This window comes from Ciconia boyciana, chromosome 6 (genome assembly GCF_034638445.1).
Source record: "Ciconia boyciana chromosome 6, ASM3463844v1, whole genome shotgun sequence".
NCBI lineage: Eukaryota > Metazoa > Chordata > Aves > Ciconiiformes > Ciconiidae > Ciconia > Ciconia boyciana.
The window spans coordinates 46852749-46868325 of NC_132939.1; the positions used below are offsets into that span (position 1 = coordinate 46852749).

The 15577-nt window shown below is 55.6% G+C and overlaps 1 protein-coding gene across 10 annotated transcripts in view; it reads left to right on the forward strand.

The window, feature by feature from the left end:
• Positions 1–1909: 1909 nt before the first annotated feature.
• The window catches only part of TMEM63C (transmembrane protein 63C), a 34638-nt gene continuing 20970 nt past the window's right edge, over positions 1910–15577 (forward strand). For 4 of the 10 annotated variants that reach the window (XM_072865633.1, XM_072865627.1, XM_072865621.1 and 1 more), the window contains exon 1: positions 2269–2386. The gene's annotated coding sequence lies outside the window, so the exon portion shown is untranslated. Of the gene's footprint in view, positions 2016–2049; positions 2153–2268; positions 2387–8158; positions 8243–14718; positions 14805–15577 lie in introns of those variants that run through there. The other 6 variants (XM_072865622.1, XM_072865632.1, XM_072865623.1 and 3 more) reach the window with 5 other exon arrangements.

Sequence of the window (15577 nt, forward strand, 5' to 3'; positions counted from 1 at the left end):
GTTTATTATTCTGTTCTATTCTATTCTATTCTATTCTATTCTATTCTATTCTATTCTATTCTATTCCAGGTAGGCACAATCCAGGCCAGAGTCAGGAAGAAACAAGTATCTCCAGGGAATGGCTTATGCACAGGGTAGGTTTGCCCAGCTTTCTGTGATTTCTGATGTCTTTGCAGGCCAAGGAAGTGGGAGCGGGTGTTCACTCCTTTGGGACTGGGGTAGCTCACCAGCAGCAAGGTTGCTGGCTCTGCTCAGAAGTCAAGATTTCTCAGCAGCATTTGCCAGTTTAAGTGATGGAGCTTGTTGGTTTCCAGTTCAGTAGGTCAGAGAAGGCTTATGAAAAACACAGTCTGCACTTGCTGAGAAGTAGGGTATCGAATATTGGGGACCCAGTGGCAGATCACAGTCACAAGGCATTTTAGAAAATCCCCACAGATTTGTTTCTCCCACAAGCCCCTGTTGCTCAGCGTTTGCAGAGCACACGTTGTACAAAGCCAGCACAGTCCTCTCTGCTCTCTCCTGAGGCAGACAGTGGCACCTGCTGCAAGGCAGCAGTCAAGGTCTCCAAGCCTCGGTGATGCTGTAGGACTGGCACTGGCTTGTCTGGAGTGAGGGGGCAAGCTGCGTGACTTCTCCACATCATACATATTGCTGGGGCTGAAGGAGATGGCAGTGAAAGATTTGCAAATCTTTTTTTGTTCAGCTGTACCCTAAAGTTTTAGGCTTTTAGTGTTGTTTGGGCTATGGTAGCTCCTAGAAGTCACCAGTCAGGGATAAAGGTCTCATTTATAGTAAAGTTTTATCAAAAGGCATTGCATTGTAGCCCACCTGTGCTCTCGCACCATGCTCCAGCAGGGCAGAAATCGGCTTGGGGATCCTGAAAAAAAAGGAAAGACTCTATGGGAGACACCTGTTTTTCACCCCTTGGTTCCTCATGGTCTGTGAGCTGTGCTAGCCTATTTCCACTTGCATTATGAAGGGAGGTTCTTGGCTGGCAGGTCATTACCTGTTTTGGGTCCCTGATGCTTCTCCTGGCAACTTTCATAGCTGTGCTTGTCAGACTGGAAGGTCCTTTAAACGGCAGCGGCTTAGCCACTGGATTGTGCTTCTTCAGCCCAAAGAGATGAAATGAGCCCAAACGAGCCTTCAGAGGATGCTGCAGAGCAACGCTGTTTACTCAGCATCTGGAGAAGCCACAGATGTGGGACCCCAGACCCCCCATATGAGGCGGTAGCAATGAAGCCTTGGGATGTCAGTGGGGCTTCCCTGTGGTCACATTCTGGTGGCTGTTCCCTGCTAGCCCAGTTGCAGGTGTGTCCCTGATCATCGGTTGGGAACACCAGTAGCTGGGCAAGATACCCAGCACCGCACCCCTGGGTGTGCTGCTAGCGGTTTCTCCAGCACGGGGTGCGCTGCCTGCAGCCTCATGGGTTGGAGAGATGGGGAGCAGGGTGGGGTGCTTAAGGAAAACCCGGCTCTGAGCAAGCCCCTTTGCACCTTGGTGGCTCAGGTCCCTGTCCCACCTGCCGGTCACTCCTGATGGCAGGAAGGCATGACTGCTCTGCAGAAATAAGACCCCTCGGAAGTTTCTTAGCTACCACGCCTACCAAGCAACTGAGCGCTGGCGCATCAACGGGAGAGGTTTTGCAAATGCTTTGAGGTCTAAAACGCTCCCATCCACCTGCCCCTGCCGCCGTGTTGGCGGGCTGACCCCCCGTGTGCCCCCGCTGCGCTGGCGGAGCGCCCCGGAGGCCCGCTCCCCTCGCCGTGGGGCACACGCCCGGGCAGACATCCCGAGGAGCCGAGCGCCGCAGAAGCCGCTCGGAGAGGCTGATGCGGCGGGCACAGCCTCAGACCCAGAAATAGCCTGAGACGCGCAGACCCCGCAGCCAGGCGCTCCGCCGGCAGCTCCCCGCCTGCTCCCCGCACCGACAGCCGGAGCAGCCGGGGCCGCCGCGGAGCCGCCGGCCGCGGCCTCGCCCGCTCCGCCCCGCACGGACGCCGCGGGGCGCACGGTAGGCAGCGCGGCGGGGGGCTGCCCGCCCCCGCCCCGGGCCAGGAGGCGGCTCCCCCGGCGCGGGGGGGGGGCCCGGAGCTCCGGCCGCTTTTCCGCCCGGCGGCCGGCAGCGCAGGCCCCGGCGCCCGAGCATCGGTGAGGCGGGGGGAGCAGCCCGGGGACCGCGGCCTCCCCGCCGCAGCGGGGCGGGCGGGGGGGCGGAGCGGCGGCGGCCCCGGCCCCTTCCCCTGCTGGGGCCGGGGCCGGGGCCGGGCAGCCCGCGGCCGGGCGGCGCGGGGGGGCCGCGGGGAGGGGAGGAGGGAGGCGGCGGGCGCGGCGCGGCGGCGGGCGCGGGGCCCGGAGCGGAGCGGGGCCGGGACCCCCCAGCAGGTCAGTGCGGGGCGGGTGGCGGCGGCGGGGCGGGAGCCGCGCTCCGGGCTGCGGGGCTCAGCCGGCGCCGGCAGCGGGCGGGGGGCCCGGCGGGCAGCGGGGCTCCAGCGAGGGGTGGCTGGGGCTGGGGGTCTCCCGGGGCGCAGGACGGGTCGGGGGTGCGTCCTGCCGGTGGGTGATTGGGGTGGGGAGGAAACCACGCCGTGCGTGGGGCTAATCCCGGCCCCGCCGCGCTTAGCTGCGCCTCCCGGGTGGGCCCGGCTCTGGGACTGCGCGGGGGGGATGCTCACGGCAACTTGCATGACCCCCGGGGCGGGTGGGCCAGCACCGCCGTGGGCAGCGCCCGGGTATAGCTCGCGAGGGGGACTCTGCGGGTCCAGGGTCCAGGGATGGGTTTGGTTTGCTGTTGTAGGAGGTTTTGGGGTACTTAGCTCTGTTCAGACGCTGTTTTCCTGCCCTCATTCTGGACCACGTACCAAAGTGGCTTTAAGTAATGCTTGTTTCCACCCGCCTGAGGGGCGGCTGAGGCCCAGCGAGGTGTGGGGCTTCCCTGGGCTGCTGGAGCAAGTCAGCGGCAGAAGCAGAGAGCGAGCCCCGGCCTTCGGTGTCCTTTCCCAGTGCCTGCCGGCTGGCCTGTGCTGCTGTCCTCTGATGCGAGATAAAATGTCATCCCACCGCTGTGTCATGCCATGGCTTGTGCTCGGTCCCCGCGTCATCCTGGCCACAGAATCCTCCTTCCGGGAGCCACACCTGACGGTGTTAGAAACGCTTCGTGCTGGCAGGGGAGAAGAAGGGGAATCTCTCCCCATTTCTCCCTCCAGCTTTTGAGAGATTAATGACTCTGAAAGGGCTGTCGGGTCAGGATGATCTAACGCTCTGGCCAAGCTGCTCTCCCCCCCCAGTTTATGACTTCATCCAGATTTGTCCACAGATCAAGGCCCTGCCTTCTCCCTCGCTTGCTTCCCCATCCTCTCTAGCAGCAGTGGTGCTGCACAGTGGGTTTGCAATTCAGAAACCTCCTGAACAGAACGGGTGTTATCCAGGAGAAAGAGAGAGAGACCTTTGTCTGGTTGGCGGATGTTATTTCTGCATGACCATCTTTTTCCCTTTAACCATTTAGCCACCATCTCCAGTGCTGATCTGCACTCCTGCCTTCTTCCCTTTCAGAGAGTTCAGGGGGGAGTGGACAGAGAGCCAGGAGGTGAGGGGAGAGCCAGGTGGGCAAAAGAGGTACGAGAAAGCACCTTGCCCCATGCTGGGGTTTTACGATGCAGTGTTACAGGTCAGGCTGCCTGTCTGAGCAGCGAAGAGAAGGCAAAATGTGCCATTTGGAATAAAAGGTGCTGTTGAAGTGGTTTGCGGTATTTGTTCAGAGGAGAGAGGGGGGAAAGTGTGGAAAAAGCAGAAGGCAGAAAGGCTGGCCCTGAGACCAGACCTGGCCTTGCTGCCTTCCCTGCTACCCTGCAAAGTGGTGGTCAGGGCTGGGCAGCAGATGGAGAGGGAGGCAGAAGCAGCTCTTTCAGGAAGGATTTGTCTTAAGTAGCCTGGCAAACAGCCATTGGCAAACAAATAAGTAATAAATAAAAGCAGGGAGGCCGCCGGCACCCCTGCAGCCTCTGAGTCCATAGCACATATGGGCTTTTCTGGCTTCCCTGTAAGCTTAAACCTCTGCCTTCTTCCCATGGCAGCATCCTGGCTCCTGTCTTCCTGCAACTCCTGTCTGAATGCCTTTCAGGTCTTTTATTTTTTTGCATGATAACACTTGAATCGCTCTGTAGCTGCTCTTCTCTTCAAAGCTTTCCCGAGGTTAACTAATTCATCCCTGGTTTGGTGGCTGCTGAGAATGGTAAGCATAGGGTGGTCCTGCAAACGGGGACAGAAATAGTGATGCTTGCTGGGGATGCCGGTCAGGGGTGTGCGTAGGCCCTTGCAGGTAAATGCTGTCCTCCTTCCATGCAGAGACTTCTCGCCCAAGGGAAAGTAAGGCAGATTTCATCACAGCTTCAGAGCCTACATCTGCAGAGCTGTAAAAGGAGGAGTGTCACTGCTTTAAAATATTCCTTGCAGGAAATACTCCCGTCTTAACAGACTTCGAGAGCTTTCCCAAAGCAACAAGGAGAGGGAGAAATGTTTCTAACACCCACAAGTGAATTCAATTGATATTAAACTAATCAGTCACCTAAACTCTTAGGCAAACATCAGTGTGCTGTGCAAATACTGACTCCTCCATGAGTCCTATAAACACCAAAGCCTTCTACTGTTGTCACTTCTGCTTTTGGCGAAGCAGCTCTTCTTACCTACTTTAATTGCTGTAAATCTATTTTGTGTACTTAGCCCTAAGTTTGAAGAAAACATTGCATTGCTGATGCACTGTGCTCAGAGCAACAGCGGGTTTGCTTTGAGATTATTTCAGGAGAAGCAGCTCCAGTCCCAATTTCCTTCAGCTATGGCTTGATTACATTCAGTCCCTAACCAGCTATCAGATCCCTCAACGATGAGAGGTCTTAGAGCTTTTGAGGATCCCACTTGGCATCTACCCACACTTTAAGATGCCTAAACATCTTTTAAAAGCTGGCTTGATGTTATTGCTTCAAAGGTAGCTGGGACCGGTAATTAGGCTGTGATCACACCTTGTTATTAGGTAGGGACAATGGCAGCAGTTTGCTCACACCATTACAACAACAGCCGTGCACTGCACGGGCCCTTCCCATCGCCCAGGCCGCTATTGTCGCTGGTTAATGGGTGAGACTGGGCACGGCAGGTCCCGCAGGGCCTCTCTGCAGAGGCAGGGGGAGGTGGGGTGGAGTAACCTGGCGGGGGGCATGGGCTCCCCTCTCCCAGCCCGCTGCCCCGATCCCTGCGTCACCCCCACCTCTCTGGCAGTTCAGCCACCACTCAGTCTCACACCTCCTCACCAGGTTCGCTTTTTATGACTCATCTTGATGGTTACCTAAGCCCCAGCGCTGTCCTGCCTTGCCTGTCCCGGTACAGCCCTCTCTTAGTGGATGGCTGTGTTGGCATAAGAGCTGCAGCCATGCTAAGGGCTGCAGAGAAAACCTCTTTGGCTGAGAAATCACCTTCCTAATTGAAATTACTGTAATGTTGCCCAGCCTCTGGGGAGCATGAACACCACAGTACAGAAGCACTTCAACACCGGGATCAGTTGTGCAGTTCCCAGCAGAGTCCCCATGAGAAGCTGTGGGTACCATTTTGACCAAGGAAGGGCTTCTATGCTGTCGTACTTTGATCTCAAATAAAGATGTGTTTAAAATGGAGTACCAGAGCAGAGAGGCTCGGTGCTCCTGTTCAGTGGGAGCATTTGAAAGCTTTGGATGACCTGATTCCCCTACCCCCAGCACCAACATCTTGTGTCTGCAGATTGTGGGTGAGCTGAGAGGAAGGCAGGATCTGAACGAGCTAAGCTCCACTGCACCCCCAAGTGCTAAAAGGCAAGCTGTGAGAAGTGGAAAAATATGTCATCATGTAATTTTGAGTTCCTCTTAACAGAGAGAGGAAGGGGCTCTGGTGCTGCTCTGCTGGGGAGCACTTTATTGTTAGCTGGGAGCTGGTGGTAGGAGGCAGCGGGGGCAGAAGGTGATGGAGATTGAGACAACAAGCCCCTTGATGTCCTATGTTGGATGGGGTAGGGGAGACAGAAATTCAGAGATGGTAGAGGTGTGGGAGTTAGGGCAAACCTCAGGTTTGGAAGGATAGCTGGGGAGCAGCTCCCAGCTGTGGCCCAAAGTGAGCCCATGGTACCCTGAGGTGAGGCCTGGGGACCCTGTGTTGGCCAAGCCAAGGTGACCCTGCCAGAGAAGTCCCCTTGCTGTGCTACCCGTGCAGCAAGATGATCCCTGCTAGGATGATATGCCAGGGAAGTGGCACAGGTGCTGAGATGTCGCATAAGGGCTGGCAAGCTGAGGGGTGACTCACAAGGCTTGGAAGTGGCCAACCATGGGCCACAGGGCACCAGTGCAGCTAGGATCGCAGCTGGCACTGGGACGGCCCCCAGTAGCCTGGGGCTTGGGACCCACCTGGCTGGAGGACCTGATCGCAACAGCAGGTTGGGATGGTCTTCTCAGTGTGGCTCTGGCTTGGAGGAGAGTCTCCATCCTTAGAGATGTTCAAAACCTGCCTGGACATGGCCCCGAGCAACCTCCTCTAGCTGACCCTGCTTTGAGAAGGGAGGCTGGATTAGACAATCTCCCTTCAGCCTCAAAATTTCTCTGATTATTTGTCCTATCTTCTGACAAATTTGGTCACCATGGGATAATCCCCAAGGCAGCATTAGAAAAATGCCCAGAAGTTTGGAGGTTTGCCTAGCTCCCCTGAACCTGCAAGCAGCAGTCTGGAGGTCTCTACACCAGTCAGAGACTCCCAGGGCTTGCAGGCTCCAGACTGGGGACATGCACCATTCCTTGTGTTTCTGGGCTGCTTTTCTCAGGGAGAGGTCACAGATGGCAGAACTTCATGGAAGGGAAGTAAAATGGCAATAATGGCAGAAAAATGAACCAAACTTCATAGACTTCAGAATAAGTTTGATCTGCACCTTGTTTGGCTCTTGACCTGCTGCTGAGTAGGATGGATGGATTGAAGTCACGATTTAAACTAATGATCAGAAAGCCACGACCTAAGTACCTAGTTTTAAACTTGCTGGGTTTGTACACTCTGCTCTTTTCCTAAGGACAAGTTGATTCTCAGTGATGAGTATGTTGTGGTACTTAGGGCTGAGCAGGAGGCTGCACCATGCTTAAGTGAGTGGGTTTACAGTGTAACATACGGTTATTTAGATTCTTAATGTCTATATTTCTTGCATTAGAAAATGGTGACACATTTCTTTATTAGATATCACTTCATTATTTATTATGAATTTGGTTCAGCTGTATTTCAGTGGAAAATGAAATCCAATTCAAAATGCAGAAAGCAAGCATTTAAAAAATGGTATCTAGTTGGTTAAATAAAACTGCTTAAAATGTATGGGTCCACAAAAGAAAAAGAATAAGTTTATGAAAGCATTATTTGTATATGTAATGAATTTAACAATACTATATTGTATTACGATAATACTATATTATAGGAACAGAATTTTATTATAGGAGATGTAAAATATAACCAGTGATATAACCTGATTATTTCTGGCTTTTAAGAATTTGGAACTAGTAGAGATTATCCTCTCACACTTCATCTTCATTGGGCTTGGAAAGGGAACCAGGCCTCTCCTGTGTTAACCTGCAGTAATTTTCTGAACTTTGACTAAACTAATCAGTGTACTAAATTAATTGAGACTTTTTTTTCCCTCTGCTTTCAAAAAGATTGCTGCTGTCAGAGCCACCTTTGCAGTTCATCAGGCTTTAGCTCCAGGTGCTCAGCCACTGAGCAGATCTGGCAACAAGGACATACGTCATGAATTTCTACTGACTTATTTTTCACTGATAAGGGTGATGTGAGGTCTTAGCATGTAGTCTGTTAGAACTTCCAGTTTTAAAATATCTGTCTTTTAATTTTAAAAGTTTTTGGTTCAGACAAAATCTGATTACTTTTAAGTCAGGTATATGTTTCCAAAAGTCATAATTCTTTTATTTATTCTGGTTCCAAGTCCTCTTTATTCCTTTCATATTACACTGCTGCTAATCTTCTCATCAGGCAATTTCTTTGGATTTTTCTGTTGGGAGGTTTCATCAAGTTTAATTTTCTTTCATCCGAGTTTTTAATTTCTTGTGTTTTCTTCCATGAAATTTCATCAAATTCTTCCTTGTTCAGAAGCAAACGAAAAAACCCCAACAAAGTGAATACTGCTAATAATAGCTGCAGTGGCTGGGCCACCTCCTGAGAACGGCACATTTTAAAGACTTTCAGGTTAGTTCAGTCATTGCAGGAAAGTCAGGGGATGGATGTTTCTGCAAATATAGTCCTCTGATATACTGCACAGTGGGCTGGATAAACCTAGCTATACAATACTCTAGTAACTGGACTTACAGAAACAGTGACCATGCCCTAAGCCTTGTCTTGGGTATGTATCATCACAACTACAGCTTTACCCGTGTTCCAGGTAATCATTAGGTTTCAGGATTCCTTCATCCCAGCAGCTACGTCTGAGGGCCTGGCTGTTTATTCGGACAGCCCCTGCACGGAGTCAAATGTCAAAGGGGTTTCTTTCCATCTAGAAGGAGGAGGTGTATTTCTGGCCCTCGTGAGAGGCATGTTGCAGTTGGTTTCAGCAGAGAGAGGATTGCACTGTACGTTTCTTTGGGCTTGGGATTTTTTGTGGTGGTTTGAAGGTGCCGGAAAATATCCTCGGGGCAGGATAAGTTTCCGTACTTCCGTAGCCTTTAAAGTCTGAGCTGGGAGCAGTGCTTGTGGGTGTCACAGCCCCCGGGGCAGGAGAAGGGGTGCGCAGGTGTGTGATGAGACCTGCTGAGCTTTGGTCCAGTCCTGCCCTTGGTGCTGCGGTCTGGCTGCCTGCTCCCTGAATGCACTGGGGAAAGCTCTCCATTCCCTGGAGCTCGCCTTGGTCGAGAGGTGGGAAGCAGGGAGAGCGGTTGTGCCAGCAGGATAGTATCTCGCTCCCTCATTGAACAGAGCTAATCCGGGTAGCTGGGCTTTGCGGCCATGCCCGCGTGCATGGCCAGCCTGGTGCTCTGCGCAGCACCAGCGTCATTGCTGGAGCCCACTCTTGGGTTCGGTCTGGTCCTGCAGCTCATTTAGCGCAGGGTCTCTCTGTGCCATGGTAAGCATTAGCACGGGCCTTCCCAGTGCTCTCCTTTGGCTCCTGACACCTGGCTTTTGGTCCTTTTTTGGTCCCCTCCCTCCAGCATGATGTCCACGTGCCCTGTGGTGGAGCTGTGCCACCAGGAGGAAGCATGGAAGGCAGGTGGGCAGGATTTGGAGAGCGGTGTGTCCTGCAGGCTGTCCTATCCCCAGGGAAGAGGCAACAGCACGGGATTCAGCATCACTTAAATATTGATCTGCGTTGCTCTGGGCAGTTTGGCTGCCTGTGCAGAGCTCTGCTTGCCCTCCTGGGGCTGCGGTCAGCACAGGGATGTCAGGATGAGCTGCAGCCTCTGCAGTGTCTGCAGCTACACAGCTTTTTGTCTCTAGTAGGTGCAGGTGTGGCACTGGCACTGGCACTGGTGAAGCAGAGCAGTGTTTCAGGGCGAGATGTGCCCATGCTTTACTGGAAGCACTGATTGCCACAGGGAGCTAGGCTGGGAGGCGGCGGCTGTGCTGAGGTCTTGTGCACTCTCACCTTGGGTTTTCTCAAGCTGGCTGGAGGCTCTTTGTGTTTCCAGTTGGGGAGATGCTTCCCCGAGCAGGGACGGCAGCTATGGAGCACAGCGTGCGCCAGACTGCCCCTTACATCAACCACGTAGTGAATGAGGAGGTGGAGACCCTCGCTCGTTTAGTAAATGCCTTGCTGGTACTGCAGAGGCAAGTACGGGATCTTGGGGTGCTCACCACAGGGCCAGCCCAGCCAGGCAAGAGCAGCGTTCATGGTGGCAGGTTTGAGATGTACTGAGTGGGGATGCAAACAGGGAGAACAGCATATCCGAAGCCAGGCAGAAAGCAGGAGCCTGGGCTGGGGCTGGGCCAGGACACCCAGCCACTGTGAAAACCCCTCCATATCATTGCTGCTCCCCTGAGCATCTCTCCCAAAATGGACAGAGAGCCTGTCTGATCCCTGCTAATTGTGGCAGGGCCTCAATAGCTGCTGGGCTGTGGAGAGCCTTGCAGTGGCTGTTGCTGGGACACTGCTCCTTGCCTGGGCCCCTGAATCTCTTTGGGCAGCTGTATTCCTGGTGCCGGCACTGCTGTGCCCAAAGCACCCTGGAAGAACAAGGGGGCACGGGCTTGGGGAGGCTCCTTTTGCAGCCATCTGCTGCAGCACCTCATGTTTAATTTCCTTTCCTTTTCTCTTCCACATGAGTGGTGATGCTGTCGAGGGAAGGGGGCGGCTGCCTGGGGACCCCGCGCTGCCGGCGGGCGGGCAGAGTGGTGCAGGGGCTGCCAGCCTTTCCCCGAGCACCAACCTGGCTGCATGGCCCTGCATGCGGGGAAGGCAGGCTTGTGCAGAGAAACCAGGGACAATCTCTCTGCCTCCCTGCCCCTAAAACTTGCTGTCCTGATCTTTTTTCCCATTTTCGCCCTGATCCCAGATAGCTTTTATCGAAGGCTGACTTGCCCACGGAGCGTCTCTGATGCTGGCTGTTGGATCTGGCATGTTTGAAAGGATGCGAACCCCCTCTAAACCTGCCAGGCTGGGCTGACAGCCCCTGTGCAGTGTCATGTTGCCTGCCCTTGCAGCGGGAAGAGCTTGCAGGTCGCTCCATGACCACACTACTGCCAAATCTGCCATCTGTCTCACCACGTCCTCTGGGTGATGCTGCGCCTCCCAGCCCACGGGCCCATGGCTTCTGTCCTCCAGATGCCTTGCCCCTTTCCCAGCCCAGCTGCTGTGCATGCCCAGACGTGACAATGCCTTCTCTGCCCGAAGGGAAAAAAAACGTTTCTTGTGTTTTCCTCCATCACATCTGTCACTCCCGACACCCCTTGCGGTGGCCGTGGGCAGCTGCTGGCTTGTGGGCACGGCTGGAGCAGGATGGGAAGGCAGCATGGTGGGTGTGGGCAGTGCCAGCCCATGGCGCTGGCACAGCAGAGGCTGCATGCTGTCTGTGCCCCACTTACCCCATGTGCTGGGACACCCACCTGCGGTAGGTGTGTGTCAGGGCGGATCCTGAACCCCAGTCCTTGCCATGCATCTTGTCCCTGCTCCTGTTGGCTTGGGATGCACCGATGTGCCCATCCCAACAGCTCTGTGATTTCCCTCTTATCTCTGATGCTCCAGGGTCATTCAATTCCCCAGGTCCTCTCCATGGAGGAGAGGAAAGCAGGCTGGTGGGTGTGAGGGGCTGTCTACTCTGCCATGCTCTGCTCTGCCGTGTGGTGGGTACGTGGCTGGGGCTGTGCTTGGGTGAGGGGAATCCCCTGGGGGGGGGGCAGTGATGGGGACGAGCTGTCTTGTCGGCACACAGGAGCACCCCTCGTGCTGGGAGGAGGCTGGAATAGTGGGTGCTTTGCAGAGCCGCATGTCTGCAGCTCCGTGTGCGCCTGGGAGAGCCGCCTCCCTTCCCAGCCGCAGCAGCAGCAGCAGAAGCAGCAGCAGCAGCAGCAGCTTTCTTCTGATCTCCCCCGAAGGCTGCGTGGGCTGCAGAGGCGGCTGGATGTGTGCCCCAGCGACTGGGGGAGACCAACTGCCTGTCTCCTCCGCTGCCCCAGCAAAAAGCAGCACTGGGCTGGCCCAGCGTGGGGGCAGGATTTGGTGGGAGGGCAGGTGGCTGGCCCATGGCCCGGGCAAAGGCAGTGCAATCTGGTGTTGAGACTGTGAGATGGGTTCAGTCTCTTCCCTCCTCCTTTTCAAGGACCAAATTTGCTTGCACACTGGGGGGGAGGTGGCAATTTGGCGGGTCCCCTATGGATGCGTCCCCAGGGGATGGAGGTGGCTGAGCCAGGCCTCGGAGAGCACCTTCTCTCCTTGTCCTCCCTTTGCAAGCCCCTTCGTTCACCATCAAAGGCTTCCCTTCCCTTTGATGCGCTATTGACTCGAACCGGGATGCTGAGAGCTAATCCCTCTGGCACGGCTGGATGTGGCTAGCACAGCCACTGCCAGGGCCATCCCCGCTTGTGTAACCCACCGGAGCTGGAGCCTTCACTGAGCTGCCAGCTCCCACGCTTCCAGGGTGGCGTAATTCATCCCGGTCGGCTGGTGTTACCCAAATCCGCTTGGAAGCTGGGCAGCAGTGGGAGGAAAGCCTCGTCGGGGCCAGGATTGGCAAGTGGTGTGCTCGTGGGCTGCTGCTGCAGCCCAAACCTCGCTCTCTGCTTCTGCCACTGAGCACAGGCGGTGAAAAGTGTTCTAGCTCTGCAAATGCTCTAAAATCATATTTTTTGTGTGTGTGCATGTTTGTATATATATAGTGTTATAACCCACTGCTCTCAGGAAGAAGCTTTTATGCTTGCAGAGAGGGGAGCTGGGCAGGGCAGGAGTGTTTTCGTTGCTCCTGCAGCAGAATCAGCTGCGGGGGACGTTGTGGCTGCTCGAAGCTGGGGAGGAGCGAAGCGGGGAGGCTGGCAGCAGACAGACGCCAAGGCCTCCCCCAGAGCAGTGCAGAGGGAGGTTCGCAGGTTGCCCGAGGAGGAGGGGATCAACTGGACAAGCATGACGCTGCCCACCTTGTAGTGGCCCCTGTGAGGCTGTGGGATGAGGGTGCTCGGTGGCAGGGTGCCCCCAGGTCCCTATCAGGCAGCAGTGGGCTGGAGTGGAGCAGAGCTGGGCCCAGCAGCATGGGTGCCAGACCCCTTCTAGCCGCCATACGCCTGCACTCGCTGCCCATAGCACAGCAGGCTTGCGGGCATCAGCCACAAGGAGGGCTGGCTGGAGCTCAGCAGCTGAGAGCAACCGCACAGGGGACTTGAAATGTCCAGCTCAGCAGTGAGGTCTGTGCCATCCCCAAGTGTGCCATGCCATCCCGGCCAGGCAGGACACCAGGGTGCAAAGCCACCGGAGTTGCCTGGTCCAAGTAGTGCAGTATTGGGCTTCCCGGTCTGCATCCCCCTCATGCACAGCCCAAGTCCTCTCCTTGCCAGTCTTCTCCTTGCTGCTGCCCTGGGGTGGGAGGGGACGGCTGTAGCTGTGCTGGCCACTCCGGTGGCTGGCAGTCTCTCTGCAGCAGGTGGCTTTATAAAAGGCAGCAGATAAACCTCCCACTCTCCTCTCCACCTCCCACAGCTCCCCCCTCCCCAAACAACGGAAGGGAGTGGGGGAGGAAAGAGCTCCCTTTTCCCTTATCTCCATCTTGCCTTTTCCCCCATCTCCAGGGACCACAGTGCTCCTGGCGCCTTGTGGCACTGTGAAAGATGCCCATGACCCGCAATGACGGCCTTGGGCTGGGCCCCGACCACAGCACAGCTGCTCCTGGTTTCATATAGGTTTCCACGAGGGAGTGTTTTTCCCAGCAGAGGTGGCACTTTGCTTCTCACAGGCCTTAAAATCCTCCTCTGTTTGAGCACGGTTACCTGGGTGGAGGAAGAAGCAATCTGCCTGTAAATGCCCGACGTCCCACTGCTGCCACAGCCTTGCTGAGAGGTGCCTTCCTTGGACTTTGATGCCAAATGGGAGCTGCTGCTGCCGGGCTGGCTGCGCGTGGGCACAGCATGCCGTGGTCTTGGAGTTGGCAGGCAGTAAACAACCCAGGGGCACCCTTTGCGGGGACGCCCAAGCCCTTCCCTAGGGCTGCCTGCCCTCAGTCACACGGGCAGCAGGGGCTGGGAGTTGTCCTCATCTGCGCGTATCATCGTTAATTAATTGCAGACATGGGGGTTGCTCTGGGGACTGCAAGCAGCCTTCAGCATCCCAGCTCGGAGCAGGGACCTGGTGGTGCCAGGGGGGTGTCTTTACTGTTTTCCTGAAATACGGTTTTCCTGAATGCATGTGTGTGCACATATGTGTATGGTAACCAAGAGCCCTGGGATGACTCCGTGCCCCTTTCCCACCTGTGAGCAACCTCTGTCCCCTGCAGTCAGCCCCAGCTTTTTCATAGAATCATAGAATAGTTTGGGTTGGAAGGGACCTTTAAAGGTCATATAGTCCAACCCCCCTGCAATGAGCAGGGACATCTTCAACTAGATCGGGTTGCTCAGAGCCCCGTCCAACTGGACCTTGAATGTTTCCAGGGATGGGGCATCTCTCACCTCTCTGGGCAACCTGTTCCAGTGTTTCAGCACCCTCATCGTAAAAAAATTCTTCCTTATATCTAGTCTGAATCTACCCTCTTTTCATTTAAAACCATTACCCCTTGTCCTGTCGCTACAGGCCCTACTAAAAAGTGTGTCCCCATCTTTCTTATAAGCCCCCTTTCCTGGCTCTCTGCTTCCAGCCATCGCCCACCAGCAGCCCGGCAGCTCCCTGCTGTGCACTTGGGCTGGGCCTGGCCTGGGTGATCCTTTGTGCTGAAGAGCATTGATTTAAGCGTTATCAGAGGACAAGGGTGCAGGACGCAGAATGAGCGTCGGACCCCTGCCCTGGGGAGCTTGCAGCCCAATTAGCTCATGTTTGTTCAGTGCTTTGCGCACACAAAGTGTGGTGTGAGGGGCTAAGCACGATGTGTGCACAGCAGGATATTGAAATATAAAACAAACACAGGTTAGAGCCATCCTGCAGTGGCAGCTTAGTCAAATGTGGCGAAAAGGGCTGGGGGTGGAACAAATAAACTCCTCTCCGGTTCTTCCTTCCCAATTGCCGTGCGCTGGCTCCAGCAGCCGCTGGCTCGCACACGCGCGGAGGAGGCGCTGGAGAAGAGCTGCTCTGTGCACGGCGTTTCCCACGCACCGGCCCAAGCAAACCTCCCCAGCTGTAGATCTCACTGTAAGCACCGTTTGCTCTCGGTTGCCTGAGGTTTGACTTTATTGTCATGATGAGGAGTGCTGCAGCGAGTCAGTGCTGCCCTGCCTGGTCTGCAGCATCCCTCGGGGAGAAGGGGCTTGTGCATGTGGCTTTCTCTGCAGAGGAAGGCCACAAACGTTGTCCTGCAGAGAGGCCTGCTGGAGGCCAGGGGCTGGGATGCCTTCTCGTCCAAAAACCTCATACATGAAGCTTAGTCTGTCCCAGCACCAAAACGCGGCCAGCCCTGGGACTGCAGGGCAGTGCCAGGGAAGAAGGGGAGGGCAGGGAGCTGGGGGTGATGCCGCAGCGTCCGCAGGGGGACGTGGCAGGGGAGGGTTTTACTCTCAAATGCTGTGTTGGTTTAAGGTGAGTCTCGGGTTTTTTGCCTTGGGGCAGCGTGACCCTGCGCAGGGTTTCCCAAAGGTGGTGGCAACCTGCCACTCCTGAGAGCAGAAAAACTTGCTTGGCTCCCCAAAACAGGGTCGCGATCTCTCCCTCCTGGTGGGTCACGTAGTGTTGATGGGGCAGTTTGGGAGCGGTGGGTGAGAAGAGGGGAGCGGGGAGGACATGCATTTTCTGTCCCAGGAACAGAGGCCTCTTCCCTTATCCTTCTGCCCACGTGGTCCCTGGCCGTGGGTCCCTGCGTCTCTGTGCTGTCCCTTTCTGCAGGAAGCTCCCAGGGGGCCACGAGTCACACGCAAAGCATTCGGTGATGGGAGTGGAGGTACTGGGGGGGGGGGGGGGGGGGGGGGGGG